The sequence below is a fragment of the Zingiber officinale genome, chromosome 3A (genome assembly GCF_018446385.1).
Source record: "Zingiber officinale cultivar Zhangliang chromosome 3A, Zo_v1.1, whole genome shotgun sequence".
NCBI classification, from domain to species: domain Eukaryota; kingdom Viridiplantae; phylum Streptophyta; class Magnoliopsida; order Zingiberales; family Zingiberaceae; genus Zingiber; species Zingiber officinale.
This window is the reverse complement of record NC_055990.1, coordinates 15246208-15259135: the sequence shown is the minus strand read 5'-3', so window position 1 is coordinate 15259135 and position 12928 is coordinate 15246208. Positions and strand designations below refer to the sequence as shown.

The 12928-nt window shown below is 46.0% G+C and overlaps 2 long non-coding RNA genes across 2 annotated transcripts; both read right to left on the bottom strand.

The window, feature by feature from the left end:
* Nucleotides 1–9954: 9954 nt before the first annotated feature.
* Nucleotides 9955–10880, bottom strand: LOC122053569. Its single transcript, XR_006132244.1, has 3 exons — nucleotides 10394–10880; nucleotides 10207–10303; nucleotides 9955–10014 (listed from the first exon to the last, which is right to left on the bottom strand). It is a non-coding gene; the product is annotated as an uncharacterized LOC122053569 (long non-coding RNA).
* Nucleotides 10881–11782: 902 nt separating this feature from the next.
* LOC122053568 lies at nucleotides 11783–12403 on the bottom strand. Its single transcript, XR_006132243.1, has 3 exons — nucleotides 12366–12403; nucleotides 11960–12029; nucleotides 11783–11810 (listed from the first exon to the last, which is right to left on the bottom strand). It is a non-coding gene; the product is annotated as an uncharacterized LOC122053568 (long non-coding RNA).
* Between the last annotated feature and the right edge of the window lie 525 nt (nucleotides 12404–12928).

The window sequence follows — 12928 nt, the reverse complement described above, 5'->3', positions numbered from 1 at the left end:
AAACATACATTTTTATTTAGCTACAAATTAAACGAATAACTAAATAAAAATCCTTAAGAACAGTTTTAGGGAAAAACCCTAAACCATAATCTCGACCCTCCTAAATTAAATCCAACAATTAACTAGGATTAATTTCCTTTAACCCTAATCATAACATTAGATTAAAAGTCTAAAGCAAATCAAATCTACCTACTCCAAACATAAACATAATCAACCTACTCGAAGTTCAATATCCTAAACCTTACCTCAAATTCACCGTCGTTACAAGAACCAATAGCCACTGTATGGAGTGACTGTCCAACCACAGCACAAAACTTCACCTCAAAGCTGGGATCACTGCTGAAATCAAACTGATCAGAAAAAGGATCAATCAGTGGAAATCACAGATCCTACACAACCCTACTCACCTTATCTTCTTCCTCTCCACTGATCGGAGGTGATCCAAGACTCCGGCGACAGTGCTAGGGCACAGATGAATCGGCTACCAGCGCTAGGGCACAGCCTAAATGAGGCAGCGTAGTGAGGAGCGGCACTGCTACGGGCGACGCCGACGGCTTGCTAGGGCACCGACACAGAAGAGGGGCCGGCACTGGGGTTCTCTACCGTGCGGAGGTGGCCGAAGAGGGAAAGGAATCGCGGGTCGGGCTAGAGCTGAGGAGGAGCAGTGTCGGCGGTGGAATCTCCACGGCGAAGGCGTCTGTGTGCGTCGGCGGTGTGGCTCGGAAGGGAAGAGGAGAGGAAGATGGAGAGATCGCCGGTTAGGGCACAGGAGAAGACGCCGCGCGGAAGAAAAGGCACCGGCGTTGCTGTCGGGTGGAGGAAACCGGCGTCACGGCCCAAGCACAGAGAGGAGAAGGCGTCGGCTTTCTCCCTTGGTCCGGGACTTATGCTCGCGTGGGAGAGGAGAGGAGGTAACCGCCGAGTGGCCGGCGGTTAGGGCACGGAGGAGGTGCGGCTCGGCGTCGGCGCGTGCGGGAGGGAAAGGAAACGGTGAGAAAAGAAAAGGGAAAAAAAAACAAAAACTAAATAAAGAAAATAAAGAAAAGGAAATGTAAATATAAACATTTCCTCACATAAACGGGGTAGCCTAAACAGGCTTTTCCGGGCCCCGTTTTTATCCCCGTTAACTCGTCCGTACGAGCTCCGAAAAATTCCCGAAAAATTTCTAAAAATTCCGGAAAAATCCCTTATTAATATTTCCTATTTTTTCCGGTATTTTACATTCTCCCCCACTTATAAAAATTTGGTCCCCAAATTTCGTTATCTACCACCAGCAAGTACTAACAACAGATAATAGAGTATAAATGCTGAACGGTAAATAAGTCACATACCTCAAGTGAAAAGATGGGGATATCGAGCTCGGATAGTATCCTCGAGCTCCCAAGTAGCCTCCTCGTCCGAATGATCTTGCCATCCGACTTTAACCAGTCGGATAGTCTTGTTCCGAATCGACGCTCTTTCCGGTCGAGTATCCGCAGGAACCTCCTCATATGTAATATCAGGCTGAACTGGAACTGGAATATCAGCCAAGATACATGCGTCGGGTCGCACGTATCTCCTCGGCATCGATCGTGAAATACATCGTGCACGCCTGACAGGGACAGTCGATAAGCTACTGCGCCGATCCTCTCCAAGATCTCGAAGGGACCAATGTACCGCGGAACCTCCGAGGCCAAATCTCTTCACCCTTCGTGGGTGAAACTCAGAAATACATGATCGCCAACAGAGAACTCTAGTGCGTCTCCGTCAAGATAACTCTTACGCGATCCCGCCTCGACATCCTCCGTCGATAAGTACGGACCAACTCGCATCCTGCTGAACTCTATGAGGTCCCAACAATCGAGCCTCTCCAACCTCATCCCGAGAGGACGGGTGTCCGACAAGGTCTACCATACAGACGCCTCAAACGGTGCCATCCGGATAGCCAATGAAAGCCGTTGTTGTAGGCAAACTCTACCAATGGCGGATGGTCCTCCCAAGCGCCTCCAAAATCCATAACACATGATCTCAGCAGTCCTCTAAAGTCAGAATGGTCCGCCTGACCGCCCATCCGTCGTGGATGGAAGGTCAGATCGAAACGAGTGTGCCCAAGGCTGCCGCTATCGCTGTAAACGAGACGTAAACCGTGGATCTCTATCCGAAATGATACTCAATGGAACGCCATGTAGTCTGATAATCTCTCGGCAATACAAATCTGCTAATCGATCCAGGGGATCAGTCCTCCGAATCGCTAATAAGTGCGCTGATTTGGTTAATCGATCAACGATTACCCAAATCGCGTCATGGCCTCGTCGTGTCCTCGGCAACCCTATCACAAAGTCCATGGTAATGTGATCCCACTTCCACTCAGGAATAGGAATCCGCTGAAGTAACCCTGCAGGTCTCTGGTGTTCAGCCTTCACCTGCTGACAAACAAGACATCTAGCTACGAAATCCGCGATGTCCTTCTTCATGCCGTTCCACCAGTAGGAACGCCTCAAGTCTCGATACATGCGGGTCCCGCCTGGATGGATCGCAAATCGAGAACGGTGTGCCTCCTGTAATACCTGTAAGACCGGATGAGACCGAGGTACGCATAATCTGTATATGATACCCTCCTCGTCTCGTGTAAATTCGGTCTGCCGGAAGCTATCTGGATGCTAATAAACCGCAAATGCCGATCACTAGCCTGTGCCTCTCGGATCCTCGTCACGATCGACGACTGAGCAACCATGGTAACCAGAATACCCTGCTCTGTCGGTCCCTGCTCCTCAAGATCTAACTCAGAGAAACCCTGAATCAAGTTCGTGACTGAAGTCCGGTGGCAAGCCAAAGTCCCTCTGGACTTCCTGCTGAGTGCATCTGCAACTACATTAGCTTTCCCTGGGTGATAGCTAATGGTACAATCGTAGTCCTTCAGGAACTCCATCCATCTCCTCTGTCGGAGATTAAGCTCCTTCTGAGTAAAAATGTATTTGAGACTCTTATGATCAGTGAGAATCTCAAATGTGATACCATATAAATGATGACGCCAAAGCTTCAGAGCAAAGATGATGGCAGCTAACTCCAAGTCATGAACTGGGTAGTTCTTCTCATGCTCCTTCAACTGACGAGAAGCATAAGAGACTACTCTGCCGTGCTGCATCAGAACAGCGCCCAAACCCTGTAGAGACGCGTCGGTGTAAAGTACAAATCCATCCTCTCCAGAAGGTAAAACCAAAACTGGAGCCGACACTAATCTCCGCTTCAGCTCCTGGAAGCTGGTCTCGCAATCCTCGGACCATATGAACTTCACGCCTTTCCGGGTAAGACGTGTCAGTGGCATAGCAATACGCGAGAAACCCTCGACAAAACGTCGGTAATATCCGGCCAATCCCAGAAAACTGCGGATCTCCTGAACTGACTTCGGCTGCTCCCAACCGGTGACAGCCTCGATCTTCTGAGGATCAACTGAAATACCTCTGCTAGAAACCACGTGTCCTAGAAAACCGACTGAGGATAGCCAGAATGCACACTTGCTGAACTTCGCGTACAGCTGATGTCGTCGAAGAATCTCCAAGACTGTGCGAAGATGCTGTGCATGCTCCTCCTCGGAACGAGAGTAGACCAATATGTCATCAATGAAAACGATAACAAACTGATCCAGATACTCCAGAAATATGCGGTTCATCAAGTCCATAAACACCGCTGGAGCATTGGTAAGCCCAAATGGCATTACCAAAAACTCATAATGACCGTATCTGGTACGGAAAGCTGTCTTCTGGATATCAGAATCTCTGACTCTCAACTGATGATATCCGGATCGCAGATCAATCTTAGAATACACTGAAGTACCTCTGAGCTGATCAAACAAATCCTCAATCCGTGGTAATGGATATTTATTTCTGACGGTCACTGCATTCAGCTGCCTATAGTCAATACATAACCTCATGGTGCCGTCTTTCTTCTTGACAAATAGAACTGGAGAACCCCATGGTGAAACACTAGGGCGAATAAATCCCCTGTCTAAAAGCTCCTGGAGTTGAACCTTCAGCTCGTTCAACTCTTTTGGTGCCATACGATACGGAGCTTTCGATGTCGGCGCGGTTCCTGGAATCAGCTCAATAGCGAACTCCACTGGCCTTCTAGGAGGCAAACCTGGCAACTCCTCTGGAAATACATCTGGGTACTCCCGGACAACAGGAACGTCGGAGAGCTGCGAACTACTACTGTCCGCAGTACTGATCAACGATAATAGAAAACCATGACAGCCGTGAGACAGCAGCTTCTGCGCCTGAATCGCCGAAATAATCGAGATGCCGTCGTCTTTGATGCCAGTGAAACTCCACGAGGGTTGGTTCGGAGGCCGGAAGGTGACCACCCTCGTCTGGCAATCAACGGTAGCATGATATACTGATAGCCAATCCATACCAAGAATGATATCAAACTCGACCATCTCCAATACTAGAAGATCTACCGTAAGTATCATGTTGCCAAAGTCTAACGGGCAACCTCTGATCTCCTGGGTGACGTCTAAAGTATCACCAGACGGTAGGGAGACAGTCAATCGCCGCAACCTAACAGTAGGTAATCTACCAATCTCCCGCATAAAGGTACGGGATATAAAAGAGTGCGAACTACCAGTATCAATCAAAATATCAGCAGTAAATGCATAAATGGAAATCGTACCGCGGAAAACGGATCCGTCGGCCCGCTGAGCATCCTCTCTGGTAATAGCATGAACACGACCAGTCTCTGGCGGAGGAGGAGGTGGTAATGCTGCCAGCGGCTGCTGCGGCTGGGCAGAAGCCTGCCACTGAGGCGCTGCTGGGCTATGTGCCAGATAAGACTGAGAAGATGGTGACTGATACTGTGCAGCTGGCTGAGACTGAGTCTGATACTGCCCCTGAGTCGGATAATAAGGTCCTGGAGCAAAACTCTGGGGTGCTACAGAAGCACTGGAGTACTCCTGTCCAAGCATGCCAAATGCTGCTGCGGAGGGAGCTACTCCCTGCTGACGCTGTGAAGATTGGGCTTTCTGCCCTCCTCGATATGCCCTCGTCTGACTAGACTGTCCCCTCTGACCCGACCCTCCGGAAGCCGTGTGCTAGGCCTTCAGCTGACAATCTCGGCTCTGGTGCCCAGGCAGTTTGCAATAAGAGCAAACTGACTGTCCTAGAGAGATCTACATCTGAAACAATGAGTATCACCGGAAGGTGGTTGCCGGTTCTGCTGAGAAAACCGGGAACGTCCTGAAGAAGACCGCCCTGATTTCTGAGGCCTACGAGACGCCCCAGAAGAACTCTGACCTGACTGTCTGCGACTACTCTGAGGCTGTCCTGTCGCCTGAGTCTGCTGGACCTGCCCTGATGTCTGACCCGTATGCTTTCTTTTCCTGTCCGGATATGCTGTCTGCCGAGCTAACTCTATCATCAAAGCTCGATTCAATGCATCAGAGTAAGATGTAATCCCTAATCCGGCAAGCTGTACATGCAGATAACCATCCAATCCCTGTATAAACTGCATCATGCGAGTTCTGTCCTCCGCAACTAACTCTGGACAAAACTGAGCCAACCGGAGGAATTCTGTATTATACTCGGTCACTGAGCGGTTATTCTGCCTCAGACTCATAAAATCCTGTCGGCGAGACATCTGATAGGACAATGGAAAGAAACGGCTCTCAAAAGCCTCTCTGAACCTGGTCCATGTGACGTTGCGCTCACCAATAATAGAACGCTGAGTAACCCACCAGGCATTAGCTTCATCCCGTAAATGGTAAGCAGCCAGCTCTGCTTTCTCCCACTCGGAGCAAGCCATATAGAAGAAAGTCCGCTCCCTAGTCTCTATCCATGACAAAGCCATACTCGGATCGAGATCTCCGCGAAAAAGAGTGAAACGAGTCTTCATCGACTCGGCGATCTGGAATCCTAGCTCGCAAATGGACAATATCGAGTGGTGTCGGACTGCAGGAATCAAGGAAACACCGAGCCGATACTACTGTGTGGTACCGCTGAATAAACCGGAGGAGGAACTCCGGTCTGCTGTATATACGGAGCATAGGCCGTCGGTGGTACCGCCTGGGGAACAAACGTGGTGGCAACTGGAGGTACGGTGGGAAAAGGTACGGATGTGGACAACTGCCATCAGAGGCACCGGAGGTACAGCAGTGCCGGTGTCGCACACTGTGAGGTCCAAGTGGCGGTGGTCCCGAATACACCGTGAGGGCTACTGAGCAGACGCGTCGGGCACACCAATGGTACTCGATGGTACTGTAAATGTGGTAGGCGTGGATACCGGTGTGGCCAAAGTAGATATCTCTACGAGCTATCGGGATTTGAGAGCCCGATGCTCCGCCTCCCGAGTCCGCCCCGATCGACAGGTGCTCACTAATCATGGGCATCTCCGCATATCCGGAGATCCGTGGTCCTCGCCACGTGGTCGGACCACGCCTCGCAAAGAATACGAGTAGATCGTCTCATATCTGTTAAATTAAATTACAGATATCAATACCAATATAACCAACATAAAATAACAACATACCTATTTGTCGTCTGGAGATGTTCCGTCATTGTCCGGTCCCCAATTTGACCTCAAAATTCGAACGTACATATCGCCGGAAATCCAAATAAACTCAAACATAAGCCAAAATAATACCTACCAGTTTTGACTCAAAACTTGACAAAGCTTATCCTGAGAGTTCGAGAAATTCTCCTAAACAGCAAAGGATAAATGTAAGCTTCTATTATTTAGATGGTGAGAAAAATTCAAATCCAAAAAGAAATAACCAAACATTCCTATATGATACCACTAAATTGGACTAGGGTCCTCGAAAATCTCTTCATCACATTTAGGTTGACAATCCTTGTTTCAACCACAATAAATATTGAACTCATAGTGCAGATTGGAATCATCCAACAATTCTCACCACTATATATATTTGAGTTTTCTGTATGCAATAATAATACTCGACTCAAATCCACCCTACTCAACTACACTCGTAAAGCCCAAATCCGATTTTTTCTTACCTCTTCTGCGTTCAGGAGGCATGTAGTAGAATAAAACCAAGTCCAATTTCATCGACATCATAAAATCCATACAACGTCCATAGGTGGAAAAAACTAAAACATAACAAGTTTTAAATAGTCTAGAATAGAAAAGAAACCAAAACGGAAACCAAATCCTATCCTCGAGGTCTGCAGGGACCAGAATTGGAACTCTCCTGACAGATCAACCCGAAAATATCAACAATGGAGGCGGGTGAGTCCAACACTCAGCAGTACAATTGATATGCAAAGTAAAGAAATAACACCTAACACTAATCATGCGTACCTGATATAAGAAAGATATAAATATGCATCCAAGTAAACAGGAGAATCTTTGTACTAACCAGTCCTGAGTATAAGGTCAAACAGTCCGAGTGGTATAGGAATCACATGCATGTCAAACATAGGCATCCAAACAATATGCAGCATATAAATGCAGCAACCACAAACACAGCAATAAATGCATCATGCATATGATGCCAATGATGCGTCCCGGTCACCGACGCCAGTCGATCGTCTCATACAAAAGTGAGGCCGAGTGGGTAGGGTTGTGACAACCGTGCACTCTGTCGTCACTGGACGGGATGCTGTCGGAGTACACCTATCCTCCTACCCCAAATCATAGATGGGGAGCGCAATGCTCTCAACTCCCGGTACTCAAAGACGGGGAGGAATCCTGTCGGAACGCTGTGTCACACTACCCATGAGCGGACCAACGGTGCCTAACAGAGTCCCTGCGACACACTCAGCTGAATCGACCACTAACCCATGAGTGGTGGTGTGCAGATCCATGTAATGGCGATGTGCTCAAGAATAATGGAGCGGACTATCGCACAGGATGCAATCATGCAAATGATGCATGGCAATAACCATATAAACATCCCGACCTAATCCATATATATAGAAATGTGCACCCTAGGTCAAAGAATCATATCAAATCAAGGTACACAGAAGGTATAAAAACCTAGGTCCTGAACATGGTCAAGCATGGCATATCACTACCCCTATAAGCATGTATAAACAGGTAAAAATATACCTGAGATGCAAAACCAATCAATCAATCAAGCATGTAAGATTTGGGTAGTGATTAACCGAAATAGATAAGAAACATAATTAATGAAACATGTTAATTCCATTACTAAGCATATCAAAGACAACAAGAGTCAAAAGTACCCGCCTCCGATAAAATAGTCCAAATCTGACTCCGAGATACTCGTCTCGCGTCAAAGTCCTGTGATACCAAACATACATTTTTATTTAGCTACAAATTAAACGAATAACTAAATAAAAATCCTTAAGAACAGTTTTAGGGAAAAACCCTAAACCATAATCTCGACCCTCCTAAATTAAATCCAACAATTAACTAGGATTAATTTCCTTTAACCCTAATCATAACATTAGATTAAAAGTCTAAAGCAAATCAAATCTACCTACTCCAAACATAAACATAATCAACCTACTCGAAGTTCAATATCCTAAACCTTACCTCAAATTCACCGTCGTTACAAGAACCAATAGCCACTGTATGGAGTGACTGTCCAACCACAGACACAACTTCACATCAAGTTCTAATCAATTCACGATCAAAATGATCAGCTTGATAGCTAATCCACAGCCTAAACCTTACCTTCTTCCTCTCCACTGATCGGAGGTGATCCAAGACTCCGGCGACAGTGCTAGGGCACAGATGAATCGGCTACCAGCGCTAGGGCACAGCCTAAATGAGGCAGCGTAGTGAGGAGCGGCACTGCTACGGGCGACGCCGACGGCTTGCTAGGGCACCGACACAGAAGAGGGGCCGGCACTGGGGTTCTCTACCGTGCGGAGGTGGCCGAAGAGGGAAAGGAATCGCGGGTCGGGCTAGAGCTGAGGAGGAGCAGTGTCGGCGGTGGAATCTCCACGGCGAAGGCGTCTGTGTGCGTCGGCGGTGTGGCTCGGAAGGGAAGAGGAGAGGAAGATGGAGAGATCGCCGGTTAGGGCACAGGAGAAGACGCCGCGCGGAAGAAAAGGCACCGGCGTTGCTGTCGGGTGGAGGAAACCGGCGTCACGGCCCAAGCACAGAGAGGAGAAGGCGTCGGCTTTCTCCCTTGGTCCGGGACTTATGCTCGCGTGGGAGAGGAGAGGAGGTAACCGCCGAGTGGCCGGCGGTTAGGGCACGGAGGAGGTGCGGCTCGGCGTCGGCGCGTGCGGGAGGGAAAGGAAACGGTGAGAAAAGAAAAGGGAAAAAAAAAAAAAACAAAAACTAAATAAAGAAAATAAAGAAAAGGAAATGTAAATATAAACATTTCCTCACATAAACGGGGTAGCCTAAACAGGCTTTTCCGGGCCCCGTTTTTATCCCCGTTAACTCGTCCGTACGAGCTCCGAAAAATTCCCGAAAAATTTCTAAAAATTCCGGAAAAATCCCTTATTAATATTTCCTATTTTTTTCCGGTATTTTACAGCCAAACAGAGCGGAACTGACTGCCGGCTACCACGCTGAGTCGCCTGACCAACGGAGCCAAACAGCAGAACCGCCACACACCAGCCAGATATACAAATCCATGGGTGATGTGTGCAGTACATGTAACTGGCGATGAGCTCAACCAAAGTAGAGCCGACAATCGCACAGCATGCAATCATGATGCATGATACTGAACATGGCAATCTCATGAATAACATGGCATGATCCATATAAATAGATACAAAGTGTGTACCACAAGAAGACGTATCAAATAGAAGGTACACAAATAGAAGAGGGTATCGAATAAACCCTAGATCCAGAATATAACAGAGCATGTGGTTAGGTCACTACCTAAGGCATATGTGATCAGGTAGACAATATGCAGTGCAGAATAAATAAACAAACAACATGTACTAATCATGTAGTGACCAACCGAAATAAACAGGTAACACAATTACTGTTATATGTTAAACATATTATCATGCATATCAAAAGACATAAGTCAAAGTACCCGCCTCCAATCGAAATGGTCCAACTCGGACGTCGAGATGCTCGTCTCGAATCAAAGTCCTGTGTTAAATCGCACAGTTTAGCTAATTTAATTATAAACAAATAGCTAAACAAATTTCTAACCCACTAACCAGTTAGGGTTAGTTTCGTTAACCCCAATTACACCATTACATAACTTCCAAACCTAATTATTAATTATTGCTAACTCAACTAGCAATAATCTACCACAAATATCAAAACCCTAATCCTTACCTTAATTCAACAGGCAGGAAAGGTGCTGTCGATTGCTACAAAAAGTGGCTGCCGGAATAGGGCAACTCTAATATCGCCGATCTGTTGTACCAAGGATCTGTAAAACCAAAAGGTACCGATCTAATGTTATGATCAACAGTAGCTATAGAACAAGAACAGAACACTAGATCACGACCTAAACCCTCACCTTTCTGTCACAATACCGTATCACCACTGCTCTGAGGAGGAAGAAATGCTCACAGCTAGGGCACAGAGTATTTCCGGCCGGCAGCACTGCTGTGAGAAGGTCTCGGCTCCGGTTAGAGTGGCAGCAGAGAAGTAGAAGGGCACAGAGCGATCGGCGGTGGCTCTAGTCGTCGGCGGCAGAAGCTAGGGCACATAAGAACCCAAACAGTGGTACTCGAGTGCCGGCGATCGGGGGTGGCCGGCGCTACTCAAGTGGCTGTCGTCGGCTAGAGGAAAAAGGTAGCAGGAACTCAGCCGGCGGCAGATTAGGGCAAGGAGATAGTCCGGTTCGATTGTGCTCGTGCGGCGTCGCCGGAGGGAGAAGAAGAAGAAGTGGAAGGGAGGATGAAGTAGGAGGAGAGGAGGAAAACCGCCGGCCCGGCGGTTAGGGCTCGGACGAGATCGGCGGCGTCGGGGAGAAAAGAGGGCGCGCGGGCACGGCTCGGCAAAGAAGAAAAAACGGCGAAAATAAAGAAAATAATAAGAAAAAGAAAAGGAAAAGAAAAAGAAAAATAAATCTTTTCCTCATTAAAACAGGGTAACCAAAACAGGCTTTTCCGGACCCCATTTCTATCCCCATCAACTCGTCCGTACGAGCTCCGAAAAATTCCCGAAAAATGTCCAAAAATTCCGGAAAAATCCCTTATCATTTTCAGTATTTTACACAACTTCTCATGTTGGTTGTTTTTTCCCTTTCCTTCCCACCTCCGCATTATACAATTTCAAGGCCCTTCATGCATATAACCCGTGGGGAATTGTATTACCACACCAAAATACATCCATGTTTCAACAAAGGTAAGAAAAGAAGCCAAAAAACTTACATGTTGACAATATATTTCCAATCTTGATCACGAATGCGATGACCAAGAGGATCTAACAAAAAATTAATCTCCATCTCAACATTGATGATAGTCGAAATCCAGTGAAAACTACACAAAGAAATATAATTAGTGTATGCATCCTGCACGTTCTCAAAATATGCAAGTGAGAGTGATATATAATGTTCTCTAGTGCCATCTATGTCAAACTCCAAATGGATGCATGACCGGTCCGAAGCTGAAGTATGAAGCTCTCGTCTTACAGCCACATTAGCCCTTGAAGATACACAAGTTGTGTTAGATATGCTTTTCATGGACTGGAAAATCCTAACCAGTACTATTTTTAAATTGTCTTTGTAAAGAGCATCTCTACCTGCATGGATGTTGTATGTCATGAATCGCATGGCCATTTGCAAAACTCAAACTTTTGTCCAGATATGGAACTTCTTCAGGCTTGACAAATACAACCCGGTATTCAGGAATGGCAGCTGTATAAGGAGTGCACCTGTCTCATTTTCATCCTGAAGTAACTTATCCAACTCTGGCCAAAGAAGCTCCCTCCTGAAAGTACAGTTGATATTTCATATTCCACAAAGGAGTAATGAGATAATGATGGGCAAAAGAGAAAAAAAAAATAGAAAACTAAAAAATACCAGTAGCCGACATTGAAATTTGGATGGCATGCATAAAAGTTTGCTGATACTACATACCATGCAGAGAAGTCATCCTCAATACCCTGATCATCATCTCCCAACCCCACTTGGACAATGTGCTTGGCGCCTATGTAGAGGAAAAAAAAATATAGAAGAATATCCAAGTAAGAATGATGCTTAAATTCATTAAACACATCTACAAACTTGCACATGACTACTACATTACAGTTGTATGTATGAAACTCACAGATAACATGAATACTCAACTGTTTCTTAGTAACTCCTCATACCATGTTGACTTTACAAGTTTTTAGAGTAACAATTAGTCTACAAAACAAGTTAAATTCTCTAGAAAAATGAAATGCATGAACTTTGAGCTTGCAACTGAAGATAGGATTTAAAATCAGCTTTAGGAGCATATGTGACTTAGTCAAATCACAAACTAAATAAATCGACTATATACCTTGCTCATGAAGGAGTTCATCGACCACCACAGCAACCTTTGCAAGGACACAATACGCAAATATATCAGCCAAGCAATTCCCACAAAAAGAATACTGACAATTTCATCATGCCAAACCTTATTAAAATGTTCATATTTCTGATTGCCCAAACTAAACACACCAAATTGAAGATTTTCCAACCAGGTTCCTCTCTCTTTCCCCTATAAAAACTAATAATCAGCAATCGATCAAGGCAAAAGGATTATTGGTAGAATAGATTAACTAAATGTGCATGCTTCCAGAACCTCTGTAAACCATTTGTAGAATCGGGCAGCATTATCAGTAGGCTCGCCATCTCCATACCTAAAGAAAACAAAGGGATCAGCTCGAACTTTGAGGAAACTGATCGTTTATAAAAACAAAAAATTCCTGGCTTTCAACTTACGTAGCCAAGAAGAACAAAGCCAAGCTCTCCTTTTCAGGTTCTCCTTGTACTCATCATCCTCAGTAGCATATTCGTCCTATAATTGAGGAAACTAACTACAGATCAGTCAATTAATCAGTAGTATTTCCAATTATCTGA